Genomic DNA, 16,415 nt, shown 5'->3' with positions numbered 1-16,415 from the left:
ACATAATAAACGGAAAATTTGAACGAAAGGAGAGATGATTTAGGAGAGGATCACGTACCCTCCAATGATTTAATAGTACAGAAACTAAAACGAGAGCAAAATTAAGCGTTTTTTTTAAAAAACGAATATGAAAACTTAAGAGAATTAAGAGAGGATGCACAAAAGCCCTCTGAAAATTTAAATGAAATTATAAGAAAATTTAAAACACAGAAAGGAGACAAAGCAAATGTCTACAAATTTCGACGAAAGAGGAAATCCAAAACCTCTACGAAATAATGAAATATTAAGAGAGATTAGAGGAACCCATATCCTCTGTGAAAATAATATGGAATGATATTTACAACGTGGTTTTATACACAAGCTAATCAAGAGAAATGGAGTATACTTGCAGGCCCAACCTACAACCTCAAAAGGGAAAGGGGTGGAGCAATGCCGGCAGCCAAGGACTTGCCACAACAAACGGAAAAGGACGAAAAAGTAAGGTACCTAGAGACTCGGTGAGTTCATTTTATTTTTAAGCTTTTGCGGATATGCAAGAAAGATAAATAGATTATTGCCTTGCATCCCTGCAACATTATGATGTAGTATGTAAGTTTGTTGTTTTTTGTTTTTTCTCCGGCAGCGTCTCGAAAATTTTTTTTTTATTTATATAGTGAAATCCAGATTTGATGGAATATAAAATGCAAATTGTTTTTGGTTGACAGAAATGATCTTCTGAAGATGTTTCAATTGTGATCAATTGGTTTTTTTTTTTCCTTACTTTCAAGTTTGTCACATAATTTGCCGAAGGCATAAGGCTAATGAAGTAGGCCAATTCATGATGAAATATTTGATTAATATTACATTACACATGTATTAAGTTTATTACATTATTATTAATATTACACATGTATTAAGAAAAAAGGCAAAAAAAACATTTTTCGAAAAAAAAACAATATTCGAAAATATATATTAAAAAAAAAATATTCGAAAAAAAAAATAAGATATTTACGAAAAAAAAAACAAAAAAAAAACATTCGAAAAAAAAGTATTTCGAAAAAAAATATAATTGAATGCCATTTTTAAAAGTTCACAAAATATAGTTCGTATGTAATTCGTACTTTTTAATCGTATGTAATTCGTACTTTTTAATACGCGAGTTGAAGGTGCAACTCGAAAGCAATAAGAAGAATATGGAAGCAGTGTTAATAAACAGAGATATCTTAAGGAAGGAAGTAAACGATTTGAAAAGCAAGCTGGAGGCCACTGAGGAAAAAGTGAAGGTTCTTGACAGTACGATATCCTTGACGGTAACTACTTGCAATAAACAAAAGAACGAGTTGGAGTCGCAGTTTGTGGAATTCGAGCAAAGGACTTTGGATTTGGAAAAGGAGAACCATTATATGAAAACAGTTATTATTAGTTTAGAGCAAGAGAAAAGTGACATTTCTTCAAAGTTTGTGGGTTTCGAACGAAATATTTTTGATCTGGAAATGGAGAATTATCATATGAAGACGGTTATTATCAATTTAGAGCAAGAGAAGAATGACCAATCTTCAAAGTTTATAGATCTTGAGCGAAATATGTTGGATCTGGAAAAAGAAAACCATCGTATGAAAACGGTTAACATCAAGCTGGAGCAACAGAAGAGCGATCTTAATAAAAAATTGGCAGAATCTATTGATAAATCTGAAAAGCTACTCAATGAAAAGGATACGTTATCAACTAAAGTTCAAGCACAGGAAGAAAATACAAAATGTTTCAGTAGCTATGAAAAAGTTACAAGTTTTAAAGGTCCAAGTGATAATTTTTGCGAAATTAAGGAGGAAACGCAGAACAAATTGACCTCAACGCTGAAACAGTTAAAGAAAGCCCATGCGGAGAAAGCTATGAGCGAAAACTGCAATACTAAAACTCGGTTGAAATTGCAACAGTTACAAGAAACTATCTATGATAAAGAGAATTTTTTTCAAGAACTCCAAAGCCAAATCAAACAACAAGAAACTGTTGATACCAAAGAGGAAGCAACTATTGCGAGTCTCGCAAAACGGAATTACTTCGAACCACTCGACAATCTTTTAAACGAGATAGATTCACTACGAGAGTGTGTCTTTTCGGAAAACTATGAGTGCCTAACGGAACTCCTGTGGGATGACCACGGTTGATTTGAACCAAAAACAACATTTATCAACAATAAATATTTTTTATTCTCGTTTACAACAATTGTAAATACTCACAAAGGAGAGCTAATTATTCCTCATGTTAAAATATTGTCGATGATATTGACTAATTTACACTCATAATCAAATCATTAAGGATTATGAAAAATATATATATAGGAATAGATTATACAACTTAGTTGATCAAATTTAAATAAAAATAAAGGCATAATAAGAGTAACTACATGATACCAAACACATTACCTATTACAGAAAGAGCGATTGATATGAATTATATCAGTGCAAATATAAACGAAAATCATATTCATCTGTCACCGCTCAGGATAAAGTGGTAAATTAAATTAATGAAAAATGAGAGGAATTTCATACCCTCAATAAATACAAAATGAAAATTAAAAGTGAAATGGAGAGGAATTTCATACCCTCTATAATAATAAAATGAAAACTTAATTGAAATGAGAGGAATTTCATAACCTCTATAAAAATAAATGAACATTAATCAAAAATGAGAGGAATAGAATACCCTCAGTAAATAATAAAATGAAACATTGAAAGGGAAGTAAGAGAGGAATTACATAACAAAAAAAAAAAATATTGATAAACTATGAGCCTACAGCTAATTTATAACAATGAATGTGTCCGTCAAACTCAGTTTTTGAATGTACCGAAGGGCTGGAAAACCAGAGTAACTACTATTCTGTAAGGGCCATAGATATCAAAGAACAAAGAGAAATAAATGATCAAGGAGAGGAAAACACACCCTCCAGGAATACAGAAAATACAAGGAAATAATTGAAGAAAAATAATAAAGAAGAGGAATACACACCCTTCAGTAACATAATAAACGGAAAATTTGAACGAAAGGAGAGATGATTTAGGAGAGGATCACGTACCCTCCAATGATTTAATAGTACAGAAACTAAAACGAGAGCAAAATTAAGCGTTTTTTTTAAAAAACGAATATGAAAACTTAAGAGAATTAAGAGAGGATGCACAAAAGCCCTCTGAAAATTTAAATGAAATTATAAGAAAATTTAAAACACAGAAAGGAGACAAAGCAAATGTCTACAAATTTCGACGAAAGAGGAAATCCAAAACCTCTACGAAATAATGAAATATTAAGAGAGATTAGAGGAACCCATATCCTCTGTGAAAATAATATGGAATGATATTTACAACGTGGTTTTATACACAAGCTAATCAAGAGAAATGGAGTATACTTGCAGGCCCAACCTACAACCTCAAAAGGGAAAGGGGTGGAGCAATGCCGGCAGCCAAGGACTTGCCACAACAAACGGAAAAGGACGAAAAAGTAAGGTACCTAGAGACTCGGTGAGTTCATTTTATTTTTAAGCTTTTGCGGATATGCAAGAAAGATAAATAGATTATTGCCTTGCATCCCTGCAACATTATGATGTAGTATGTAAGTTTGTTGTTTTTTGTTTTTTCTCCGGCAGCGTCTCGAAAATTTTTTTTTTATTTATATAGTGAAATCCAGATTTGATGGAATATAAAATGCAAATTGTTTTTGGTTGACAGAAATGATCTTCTGAAGATGTTTCAATTGTGATCAATTGGTTTTTTTTTTTCCTTACTTTCAAGTTTGTCACATAATTTGCCGAAGGCATAAGGCTAATGAAGTAGGCCAATTCATGATGAAATATTTGATTAATATTACATTACACATGTATTAAGTTTATTACATTATTATTAATATTACACATGTATTAAGAAAAAAGGCAAAAAAAACATTTTTCGAAAAAAAAACAATATTCGAAAATATATATTAAAAAAAAAATATTCGAAAAAAAAAATAAGATATTTACGAAAAAAAAAAACAAAAAAAAAACATTCGAAAAAAAAGTATTTCGAAAAAAAATATAATTGAATGCCATTTTTAAAAGTTCACAAAATATAGTTCGTATGTAATTCGTACTTTTTAATCTTTAAAAATAAGGGAGTATTTCTTTTACTATTTATTTGACTGATTAACTTAATTGATATAGGAGACGGAATTTGAATTTTTCGTAGGGACAGAATAGGGTCAGAAGGATCATGGAGCGGTAGTCTGCGATGCTAGTCATGCCGACAAGGACGAGCCGTTGGGAGTTGCCCGATTAAGACAAACAAGGTTTACACGTTTGAAGGTGATGGTTTAGCGCCGATGGAAGAAATGCTGGGATGTTGCTGCTTAAATGTTAGACCGGAAATCCTAGTCTTTGATTTCGGGAGTAAGTTATATATTTGGAATGGGAAGAATATTCCGAGCTGTGCCAAGGGAGGAGTCATTAGGCATCTGAAATGCTTCGCAAGAGTACTATATGACATGTGCCAGCTGAATCCGACAAACTTCACGGAGTTGAACGGTGACATGGAAAAGACACTCGTCGAATCTCTGAGAGTGGTTCGATGGAATGGGAATGGTGATAGGTAGCTAAAACTACTCAACACATGAAAACGACTTTGTGCAGATAGAAGGTTACGTGCAATGGAAGGATGTTGGTTACTATTTGGGAGGTACTCCGAGTTTAAAGATTATGGCGGTTGGTTGAGAGATTTCGTTCAATGGACAACCCTACAAATAACCCGTTTTTGGTGCTTGAAATCTAGTTTCGGTCGATGAATTTCTACTGCAACACAAACACGAAGCGGCATTTTGATAGACTCGAGCGTCTGGAGGAAGGTGAATCATCTTAGAGTAGGGAAAGAAATAAGGATTAGTTTAGTTCGTTTTTGCAAGATAATCTTTAACCCGCAAATGTATACGCTAGCCGAATGCCTACTGCAAGTTTTTCTTTGCTTCACAAATAAAAACTTAATTTAAGGGGGGGCGGATGTAGCGGTCCTGCCGACCGAAGGAAGCATTTCCCTCCCTGTATCGAATAAATCTAAAGATCAATGATCACCATTGATCTAAGAAAGACCATTTATTTCCTCATGGTGCTCCACGCAATTAGTGGATTGCATCACATGTGGATTTCACGGTCATGTTTATAGACCAACGCCGGTTAACCAAGAAACAAGCGATGCAAGCAGAGAGAATGCTTACTGCTTGTTGCTGGTTGACCTGGTGATATAACGTTCTCGCTCCAATGCCGGAGAAATGTTTTTCGTTTAATTTTTGTTTGTCGCCCGGCAGCGCTGACTGAACCCCAACAAGGTCTCAGTCACGCGGCCGAACTAATGAAGCCAGAGTGGACGACGCCCGTTTTGGCTTTTCTCTTTTCTCTTATTTCTTTTCAGATCGGGAGAATGAGTTCTTGCGACGGCAAGTTAAAAGACCCGCGATTGACGCCGGGGCGGCGTTGTATTGTTGTGTGGATCGTCGGCTGCCCGGTTCGTCTGTTCGCGGTGACGGTTGTTGTGGGTTCGTTGGAGAAGTCCGGGTGTCCGTTTGTCGTCGGTGTCGACGACGTTAGTGTGCCGTGTGGTTGCGAGAAAGTGTTAGAAAGTAAGTCTAGAAGAAGAATAAACAGTAAGAAGTAATAATCGTAGAGTTAGTTTTTCCGAAAAAGGAAGAATAGAAAGAAAGCCAGTGCAGTGCCGTGACCACTTCGCGTATACACTTAAGAAGATATTGGGGGGCATTCTGAGACAAGTCGGTTCCTCCCAACAAGTGTTCGGTAATTTTCGGTGATATTGGGGGACATTTTGAGGAAAGTTGGGTCCACCCAAAAAGTGTTCGGTAAATTTAGGTGATATTGAGGCGCCTTCTGAGGGAAGTTGGGTCATTACAATAAGTGTTCGGTAATTTTGGGTGATATTGAGGGGCATTCTGAGGGAAGTTGGGTCCTCCCAATAAGTGTTCGGTAATATTAGGTGATATTGGAGGACATTCTTAGGGAAGTTGGTTCCACCCAATAAGTGTTCGGTAATTTTAGGTGATATTGAGGGGCATTCTGAGGAAAGTTGGGGCTTCCTAATACGTGTTCAGTAATCTTAGGTGATATTGGGGGGCACTCTGAGGGAAGTTGGGTTCTCCCAATAAGTGTTCGGTAATTTTCGGTGATATTGGGGGACATTCTTAGGGAAGTTGAGTCCTCCCAATAAGTTTTCGGTAATATTAGGTGATATTGGGGGACGTTCTGAGGGAAGTTGGTTCCCCCCAATTAGTGTTCGGTAATTTTCGGTGATATTGGGGGGCATTTTGAGGGAAGTTGGGTACTCCCAAAAAGTGTTCGCTAATTTAAGGTGATATTGGGGGGCATTCTGAGGGAAGTTGGGTCCTCCCAATAAGTATTCGGTAAATTTAGGTGATATTGAGGGGCATTCTGAGGGAAGTTGGGTGCTCCCAATAAGTATTCTGTAATATTAGGTCATATTGAGGGACATTCTGAGGGAAGTTGGTTCCTCCCAATAAGTGTTCGGTAATTTTAGGTGATATTGGGATGCATTCTGAGGGAAGTTGGATCCTCCCAATAAGTGTTCGGTAATTTTAGGTGATATTGGGGGGGCATTCTGAGGGAAGTTGGGTCCTCCCATAAAGTGTTCGGTAATTTTAGGTGATATTAGAGAACACTCTTAGGGAAGTTGGTTCCTCCCAATAAGTGTTTGGTAATTTTAGGTGATATTGGGGGACATTCTGAAAGAAGTTGATTCCTCCCAATAAGTGTTCGGAAATTTTCGGTAATATTGGGGGCATTTTGAGGGAAGTTGGGTCCTTCCAAAAAGTGGTTGGTAATTTTGGGTGATATTGGGAGGCATTCTGAGGGAAGTTGAGTCCTCCCGAAAAGTGTTCGGTAATTTTATGTAATATTGGGGGGCATTCTGAGGGAAGTTGGGTCTTCCCAATGAGTGTTCGGTCATTTTAGGTGATATTGGGGGCATTCTTAGGGAAGCTGGGTCCTCCCAATGAGTGTTCGGTAATTTTAGATGATATTGGGGAGCATCCTGAGGGAAGTTGGTTCCTCGCAATGAGTGTTTGAAAACTTAAAATGTCATTGGGGGGCATTCTAAGGGAAGCTGCGTTCTCCCAATGAGTGTTTGAAAATTTTAGGTGATATTGGAGGGCATTCTGAGGGAAGGTGGGTCCTCCCAATTAGTGTTTGAAATCTTTAGATGTTATTGGGGGGCATCCTGAGGGAAGTTGGGTCCTCCCAATAAATGTTTGGAAATTTTAGGTGATATTGGGGGGCATCCTGAGGGAAGTGGGTTCCTCCCAATAAGTGTTCGGTAATGTTAGGTGTTATTGGGGGTCATCCTGAGAGAAGCTGGATGCTCCCAATAAGTGTTCGGTAATTTTAGGTGTTATTTGGTGTCATCCTGAGGGAAGTTGGGTCCTTCCAATGAGTGTTTGAAAATTTTAGGTGATATTGGGGGGCATCCTGAGGGAAGTCGGTTCCTCCCAATAAGTGTTTGAAAATTTAAGTGATATTGAAGGGCATTCTGAGGGAAGTTGAGTCCTCCCCGGGGGGAGCGACACTAGTTTTGCCAAGCCGAAAAACCCCCAAAAAAGCCGAAAAAAGTCGCAAAAACCCGGTAAAACCCGCAAAACTTTTGCGAGTTTTAGCGTCTTTTTTGGGCTTTTTTCAGCTTTTTTTGAGGTTTTTTGGCTTGGCAAAACTAGTGTCGCTCCCCCTGGTCCTCCCAATACGTGTTTGGTAATTTTAGGTGACATTGGGGGTATCCTGAGGGAAGTTGGGTCCTCCCAATGAGCGTTTGAAAATTTTAGGTGATATTGGAAGGCATTCTGAGGGAAGTTGGGTCTTCCCAATAAGTGTTCAGTAATTTTAGGTGATATTGAGGGGCATTCTCAGGCAGAATACTAACCAATATCACTAAAAATTTCCAAAAACTCGTTGGTAGGACCCAACTTTTCTTAAGACGCCTCCCAATATCCTCTAAATTTCCAAACTCTAATTGAGAGGACTTAGATTTTCTCAGAATGCCCTTCAATATCACCTCAAATTGATAATTGAATTTGTTTGGCTTTTCTTGATGAACTTATTTTATTACTACTCCAAGAAGAGGAGAGCTACGAAAGTAACGAAAGAAACAGTTTTTTATGGATCAAAAGGTCTTAGCTAGTAAAAAGAGAAAAAAAACGGTGGATAGATGAACCGCCTTCTATTCAATTTCTCTCACCGCACACTTGCGATTCTATCCACCGTTTCTTTCAATATTTTCGTTACTTCCTTCTTCTTTGAGTAGTGTTAAGTTCACCAAGAAAAGCTAACAAAATTCAATTATCATGAAGTCATGCGGTGATTAAACCTAAGAAGTATTGACCTCAAATTCTCAAAAACTAATTGGGAGGACACAGAATGCCGCACAATATCACCTTTAATTACCAAACACTCATTAAGTGCACCCAACTTCGCTCAGGATGCTCCCCCAATGTCACCTAAAATTTTCAAACATTTATTGGGAGGTCCCGTCTTCCCTCAGGAAAACCCCCTATGTCACCTAAAATTACCGAACACTTATTGGGAGGACCGAACTTCCCTCAGCATGCCTCCCAATATCACCTAAAATTACCGAAAACTTTTTGGGAGGACCCAACTTCCCTCAAAATGCCCCCCAATATCACCGGAAATTACCGAACACTTATTGGGAGGAACCAACATCCCTAAGAAATCCCTAAGAATCTTCCCCCGCAAAGATATCCACAGTGCCACCTGGAGATCACCCGACCATCAAACAGAAAACTAAATCGACCACGTTCTATTCGACGGTAAATTCTTCTCAGATATAACCAACGTCCGCACATACCGCAGTGCGAATATAGATTCAGATCACTACTTAGTCGCTGTATGCATGCGCTCAAAACTTTCGACAGTTATCACCACGCGTCGAAGTCGAACGCCGCGGCTCAACATCGAGCAACTTCGTAACGTAGAAGTGGCTCAAGACTACGCGCAGCAGTTAGCAGTGGCCCTACCAACGGAAGAACAGCTTGGCGCAGCTACACTTGAAGATGGCTGGAGGGACATCCGATCCGCCATAGGTAGTACCTCGGCTACAGCACTAGGCTTCGCGACTCCAAATCACAGAAACGACTGGTACGGCGGCGAATGTGAACAGTTGAAAAACGAGAAGAATGCAGCATGGGCGAGGATGCTGCAACGCCGTACGAGAGCGAATGAGGCACGTTACAAACAGGCGCAGAACAGGCAGAACTCCCCGAGCAGAGGAGAATATCAAATCAATAACTACGAAATCACATAACCTGTTTTTATATATTGTTTTGTTATTATTTAATTATCAAGACATAGCTTTTTAATGACAAATTTTGTTGGACAATCTTATTTTGTTATAATTTAGCAATTGATATACGTTCACTCAGGTACATTTCAATAACATATTTTGTTGAACTACAAGTTTTGTTATTGTTGTACTATTGATCAACTTATCAACAATAGCGTAACAGTAACAAGTTTTGAAATCAAAGCCACAATTCGATAATAATTATCTGTCCTTTTGTTTTGTTCCATTTTTCCATATTCGGAAAAACACTTCGAAGTTCTGAAGAAACCCTTCGATACCCTGGACAAGTCTTCAAAAGAGCTCCTGGCACAATCTTCTTAGAAATTCCAAAAGTAATTCTTCTGGGCTATTATTAGAATTGTTGGCAAAATCTTTTGAAAAACTCCTGCAGAATTCTTCAGAAAAAACTCCTGGATAAATTCTCAAAGAAATTTTCAGAGACATATTAAGATGAAATTCGGGACAAATAATCACGAGAAATTCTGAAGAAATCCTTGAAGGGATTCTGTTCATAATTCTGGAGGAATTTCTAGAGGAGTCTTTGAAAATCTGTGAACGATTTCGTGGAAGAACTTTCAAAGAAATTTCTGGAGTTTTTTTTATATTCTTTTAAAATGATTAATTTATTCTGATTCTGAATATGAATATAGTATTTTTCAATCATTTAAAGTATTGTTACTCATGTTATTGGTGGGTTTGTGAGACAAAGTAGATAACTTTATACAATAAGTATCATAATTTATTTAGTTACGATTTTGATACCATAACAAATTTTGCTTTCCGATTATTATCAATAACACATTCATATCTAAACTTGTTATTGAAATATTTTCCAAATTTACTGTTATTAAGTTGTTATCGAAACTAACAAAACAAGTTATTAAAATGGTTTTCAAAGAACATTTTTTTGTTATGATATTTGTTATTTTGCCGCTTATGACAGACAAGTTTATAACATAATATATTATGTTAATAACATAAAAATCATCGATTCTATTATTCAGTTATTTTACCCAAATAACACAGCTCCTTATGCTGTTGTTATTCCCTACTGCTCGGGTCAGTCTTCCGGATGAAGAAGCGCCAGCAGGAAGAACGAGATCGCGAAGCGATGGAAGAGCTGTACCGCGCTAAGGGCACACGAAAGTTCTACGAGAAGCTGAACCGCTCGCGCAGAGGCTTTGTGCCACAAGCCGACATGTGCCGAAATAATCACGGGAATATTCTCACAAGCGAGCGTGAGGTGGTCGAGAGGTGGCGGCAGCATTACGATGAGCACCTCAATGGCGACGTTGCAAGTACCGAAGGTAGGGTGGTAACAGATCTAGGAGTATTTGCACAGGATGAAAGATTTCCGGCCCCTGACCTTCAAGAGATTGAGGAGGAGGTTGGTCGGTTGAAAACAACAAAGCCGCTGGAGCAGATCAACTACCAAGCTAGCTTCTAAAATACGGTGGAGAAGCACTGGTGGGAGCACTATACTGGGTCATTACCAAGATTTGGGAGGAGGAAGTATTACCGGAGGAATATGGATGGAAGGTGTCGTGTGTCCCATTTACAAAAAAGGCGACAAGTTGGATTGCGGGAACTACCGCGCGATCACACTACTGAGCGCTGCCTTCAAGATACTCTCTCAAATTTTATGCCGCCGTCTATCACCGATTGCAAGACAGTTCGTGGGGTAATATCAGGCTGGATTTATGGGTGAACGCGCTACAACGGACCAGATGTTCGCCATCCGCCAGGTGTTGCAGAAATGCCGCGAATACAAAGTGCCCACACATCACTTGTTCATCGATTTCAAATCGGCGTATGATACAATCGATCGAGAATAGCTATGGCAGATTATGCACGAATACGGATTCCCGGATAAACTGATACGGTTGATCAAAGCGACGATGGATCGAGTGATGTGCGTAGTTTGAGTATCAGGGACACTCTCGAGTCTCTTCGAATCTCGCAGAGGGTTACGGCAAGGTGATGGTCTTTCGAGCTTGTTGTTCAACATCGCTTTAGAGGGTGTAATAAGAAGAGCGGGGATAAACACGAGTGGGACGATTTTCACGATGTCCGTTCAGCTGCTTGGTTTCGCCGATAATATTGATATTACTGCTCGTAAATTTGAGACGATTGCGGAAACGTACCTCCGACTAAAGAGTGAAGTCAGGCGAATCGGATTAGTCATTAATGTGTCGAAGACAAAGTACATGATGGCAAAGGGCTCCAGGGAGGAATCACCGCGCCCGCCACCCCAATTCATATCGACGGTGATGAAATCGAGGCGGTTGAAGAATTCGTGTACTTGGGCTCACTGGTGACCGTCGACAGCGACACCAGCAGAGAAATTCAGAGGCGTATTGTGGCAGCAAATCGTTCTTACTTTGGACTCCGCAGAACTCTACGGTCGAATAAAGTTCGCCGTAACACGAACCAATCTACAAAACGCTGATTAGACCGGTCGTCCTCTATGGGCACGAAACATCCCTACGTTCAGAGGACCAACGCGCCCTTGGAGTTTTCGAACGGAAGGTTTTGCGTACCATCTACGGCGGAGTGCAGATGGAAGACGGGACTTGGAGAAGGCGAATGAACCACGTGCTGCATCAGCTGCTGAGAGAACCAACCATCGTCCATACCGCGAAAATCGGGAGGCTACGGTGGGCGGGTCACGTCATCAGGATGTCGGATAGCAACCCGACTAAAATGGTTCTCGAGAGTCATCCAACCGGTACAAGAAGACGTGGAGCGCAGCGAGCTTGGTGGGTCGACCAAGTGGAGGACGATCTGCGGACCCTACGCAAAGTGCGGAACTGGAGACAAACAGCCATGGACCGAGTGGAATGGAGGCGGCTACAATGTACAGCAGAGGCTGCTTAGCCTGACCAGTAAGTAAGTTTCTTCCCTAAGAATGTCCCCCAATATCACCTAAAATTACCGAACACTTTTTGGGAGGATGCTTTCATATATCACCCAAAATTACCGAACATTCATTGGGAGGACCCAGCTTCCCTAAGAATGTCCCAAATATCACCTAAAATTACCGAAAACTTATTGGGATGACCCAACTTCCCTCAGAATGCCCCTCAATATCACCTAAATTTACCGAACACTTTTTGGGAGGACCCAACTTTCCTCAAAATGTCCCCCAATATCACCGAAAATTACCAAACACTTACTGGGAGGAACCGACTTCTCTCAGAATGCCCCCCAATATCTTCTCAAGTTCTTAAACATTTATTTAAGAACCCCAACTCCCCGCAATAATCCACTTTAATATCTCCCATTCATACCTTAAATAGTACAGAACAGACTGTGTACCCGATGGCACGTAATGCCAGAAAAAAGATTAATCACAACTTATTTAGCAAATTAGCATAAATTGTAACGTTTTTTCCCGGTGGGACCACAGAAACCTCCAGCAAAAATAACGAATGCCCGAATTGCAGCAAAATCTCGTTGGAAAAATTCCAGCTTAAGCGCCAATCCAAAAGTTGGATTGCCGGAACCTCAATTTAGGTTGCCCGCTAGCTGTCGGCCAGTCGTAGGTCCGACCACACTTGATTCTATGGAGAAGCTGCTCAAAACACCGTAGCACAAAATAATAAAACAAAATCAATAATCAGAAAAAAAAACTACTATATTAATCAAAAAGTGTTCTCACCCACATTAAACTACTGCGTATATTGGCCAATTTTTAAAGAACTGATTCACATTTAGAGCTTAAAATTCTAGGTGATACTCTAACTACGCGCAAACCATTTGCCAGAAACTAAAAAGTTCGTGCACGATTACTGGCTTTTCACTTTTTTTTCATGCATGCATGCCACTTATCTGGTTTTCCGCGACGACCTATTCACGCGAGGCAGGAACAGACAGCAACAACGATCTGCACTGGTCCGCCGGTCAGTCGGGTCTTCCAGGATACAATAAAAACCGACTGCGTTTCAGGGCACTGCACAAAAAGGTCGCAATTACTAAACGGCTTTGGTTCACACACAGGATGACTTACGTCGGTTTGTAGTCACGTGCACAAATCTTCTCCCTTCACATGCAAAGTAGGTAGCTCAGGAAATCTGCAGCTTGCGGATCAAAATTGATGCAACCAAAAGCACACACGTATCGGTGGACACCGGTGGGATGGCGACTAGTTGGGAAAAATAACCTGATATAACTCTTCTTCTGGTTTCATGCAATAAAAATTACAATTTGAGAAACCAGGCCCTTAGCGAGTTGAACTCCACCTCGGTGCCGCCGGCTTCGTTGGGGTTGCAGGTAGGCTGGTTGCTGCTCGACTGGACTGGGTCCCTCGTCGGCTTCAGCACGGTTGCTGGACACACAACCACTGTGCTCCTCTGCAGGTAGGATCTGCTCTGCTAGCTGCTCTGGAGGCTGGACTGTTCTTCGTCACAGATTTGCACACAATGATCTCGGTTTGCGTTATGAGGCCTCTATTTATATCATTTGCGCGGAGGCTTTCCTACCTACTTTGAGACGCAAAAGTTTGTGGTTGGCGGGAACACTTATAATTTAATAACCAATCAGAGGCAAGCAGATTTTGCGCACAGTGCTTGGAACAATTATCGTTACACTACCTTCTTTCTCAAAGAAGAAAAAAATATAAATTTTTGAAGTTAATTTTTACAACGAGACACATTTTTTCTAAAATCTAAACGAACCGCAAGATGCTCCCACTAGGAGACTTTTACAATTTGAACAAATGCTCCGGATTCCGATTTCGAAGACTTTCAAACAAAAATGCTTCTGTCCTGGCCAGAAGGCTTTAATCATTTAGTGTGCTGCTTTATACGTACTTCTTTCAGCAGTAACAAATCGTATTGATATAATAAACGACTTAATATTAATTTCGGTGCTTCATCTTTCGCGAAGGAGTAGTGTGCGGTAGTTCGGCAGCAGCAAAGCTTCGCGCGCTCGCTCTGCTAGATTTTTGCGATTTTCTTTCCCCTTCTCTCTGCGGGGCTCCGACGACGGGACGCCAAGCAGTCAGTAGTGTGCGGTAGTTCGGCAGCAGCAAAGCTTCGCGCGCTCGCTTTGCTAGATTTTTGCGATTTTCTTTCCCCTTCTCTCTGCGGGGCTCCGACGACGGGACGCCAAGCAGTCAGTAGTGTGCGGTAGTTCGGCAGCAGCAAAGCTTCGCGCGCTCGCTTTGTTAGATTTTTGCGATTTTTTTTTCCTCTTCCCTCTGCGGGGCTCCGACGACGGGACGCCAAGCAGTCAGTAGTGTGCGGTAGTTCGGCAGCAGCAAAGTTTCGCGCGCTCGCTTTGTTAGGGTTCATTCAAATATTACGTAACGCAAAATTTGACAATTTTAGACCCCCTCCCACCCCCACGTAACAACTTTTGTATGAGAAATTTGAAATTTTTGTATGAAGCGTAACACAGTGCTAGACCCCCTCCCTCCCCCCATAGCGTTACGTAATATTTGAGCGAGCCCTTAGATTTTTGCGATTTTCTTTCCCTTTCTCTCTGCGGGGCTCCGACGACGGGACGCCAAGCAGTCAGTAGTGTGCGGTAGTTCGGCAGCAGCAAAGCTTCGCGCGCTCGCTTTGTTAGATTTTTGCGATTTTTTTTTCCTCTTCCCTCTGCGGGGCTCCGACGACGGGACGCCAAGCAGTCAGTAGTGTGCGGTAGTTCGGCAGCAGCAAAGCTTCGCGCGCTCGCTTTGCTAGATTTTTGCGATTTTCTTTCCCCTTCTCTCTGCGGGGCTCCGACGACGGGACGCCAAGCAGTCAGTAGTGTGCGGTAGTTCGGCAGCAGCAAAGCTTCGCGCGCTCGCTTTGCTAGATTTTTGCGATTTTCTTTCCCCTTCTCTCTGCGGGGCTCCGACGACGGGACGCCAAGCAGTCAGTAGTGTGCGGTAGTTCGGCAGCAGCAAAGCTTCGCGCGCTCGCTTTGTTAGATTTTTGCGATTTTTTTTTCCTCTTCCCTCTGCGGGGCTCCGACGACGGGACGCCAAGCAGTCAGTAGTGTGCGGTAGTTCGGCAGCAGCAAAGCTTCGCGCGCTCGCTTTGCTAGATTTTTGCGATTTTCTTTCCCCTTCTCTCTGCGGGGCTCCGACGACGGGACGCCAAGCAGTCAGTAGTGTGCGGTAGTTCGGCAGCAGCAAAGCTTCGCGCGCTCGCTTTGTTAGATTTTTGCGATTTTTTTTTCCTCTTCCCTCTGCGGGGCTCCGACGACGGGACGCCAAGCAGTCAGTAGTGTGCGGTAGTTCGGCAGCAGCAAAGCTTCGCGCGCTCGCTTTGCTAGATTTTTGCGATTTTCTTTCCCCTTCTCTCTGCGGGGCTCCGACGACGGGACGCCAAGCAGTCAGTAGTGTGCGGTAGTTCGGCAGCAGCAAAGCTTCGCGCGCTCGCTTTGTTAGATTTTTGCGATTTTTTTTTCCTCTTCCCTCTGCGGGGCTCCGACGACGGGACGCCAGGCAGTCAGTAGTGTGCGGTAGTTCGGCAGCAGCAAAGTTTCGCGCGCTCGCTTTGTTAGGGTTCATTCAAATATTACGTAACGCAAAATTTGACAATTTTAGACCCCCTCCCACCCCCACGTAACAACTTTTGTATGAGAAATTTGAAATTTTTGTATGAAGCGTAACACAGTGCTAGACCCCCTCCCTCCCCCCATAGCGTTACGTAATATTTGAGCGAGCCCTTAGATTTTTGCGATTTTCTTTCCCCTTCTCTCTGCGGGGCTCCGACGACGGGACGCCAAGCAGTCAGTAGTGTGCGGTAGTTCGGCAGCAGCAAAGTTTCGCGCGCTCGCTTTGCTAGATTTTTGCGAGAGTGAGTTTTTGGAGGCAAAGTGTACAGGCCGCGTTTTCATTCGGTCGTCGTCGTCTATTTGACTGCTCATCTTCGTACGGGGCGATTCATGATACGATAAATGCAACAAACAACATTTTTTGCGATTTTAGTCAACAGACATTGAAATGTTCGTCACGTCAAGTGTCGGCCCAAGTTCCAAAGCCACGTTGGTTCAAATCACTTTATTTTCTCTTTCGTTAATTTTCGCACTTCGAAAACTATCTGAATGGTTCGTCAT

At 41.3% G+C, this 16,415-nt stretch overlaps 1 long non-coding RNA gene across 1 annotated transcript; it reads right to left on the bottom strand.

Moving 5' to 3' along the window:
• Nucleotides 1–13,214: 13,214 nt before the first annotated feature.
• On the bottom strand, nt 13,215–13,952 carry LOC109405569 (uncharacterized). The gene is made up of 2 exons (XR_009997027.1): nt 13,569–13,952; nt 13,215–13,509 (listed from the first exon to the last, which is right to left on the bottom strand). It is a non-coding gene; the product is annotated as an uncharacterized LOC109405569 (long non-coding RNA).
• Nucleotides 13,953–16,415: the final 2,463 nt, after the last annotated feature.

Source organism: Aedes albopictus, chromosome 2 (assembly GCF_035046485.1).
Source record: "Aedes albopictus strain Foshan chromosome 2, AalbF5, whole genome shotgun sequence".
Taxonomy (NCBI): Eukaryota; Metazoa; Arthropoda; class Insecta; order Diptera; family Culicidae; genus Aedes; species Aedes albopictus.
This window is presented reverse-complemented; position numbering and strand designations above follow the sequence as displayed.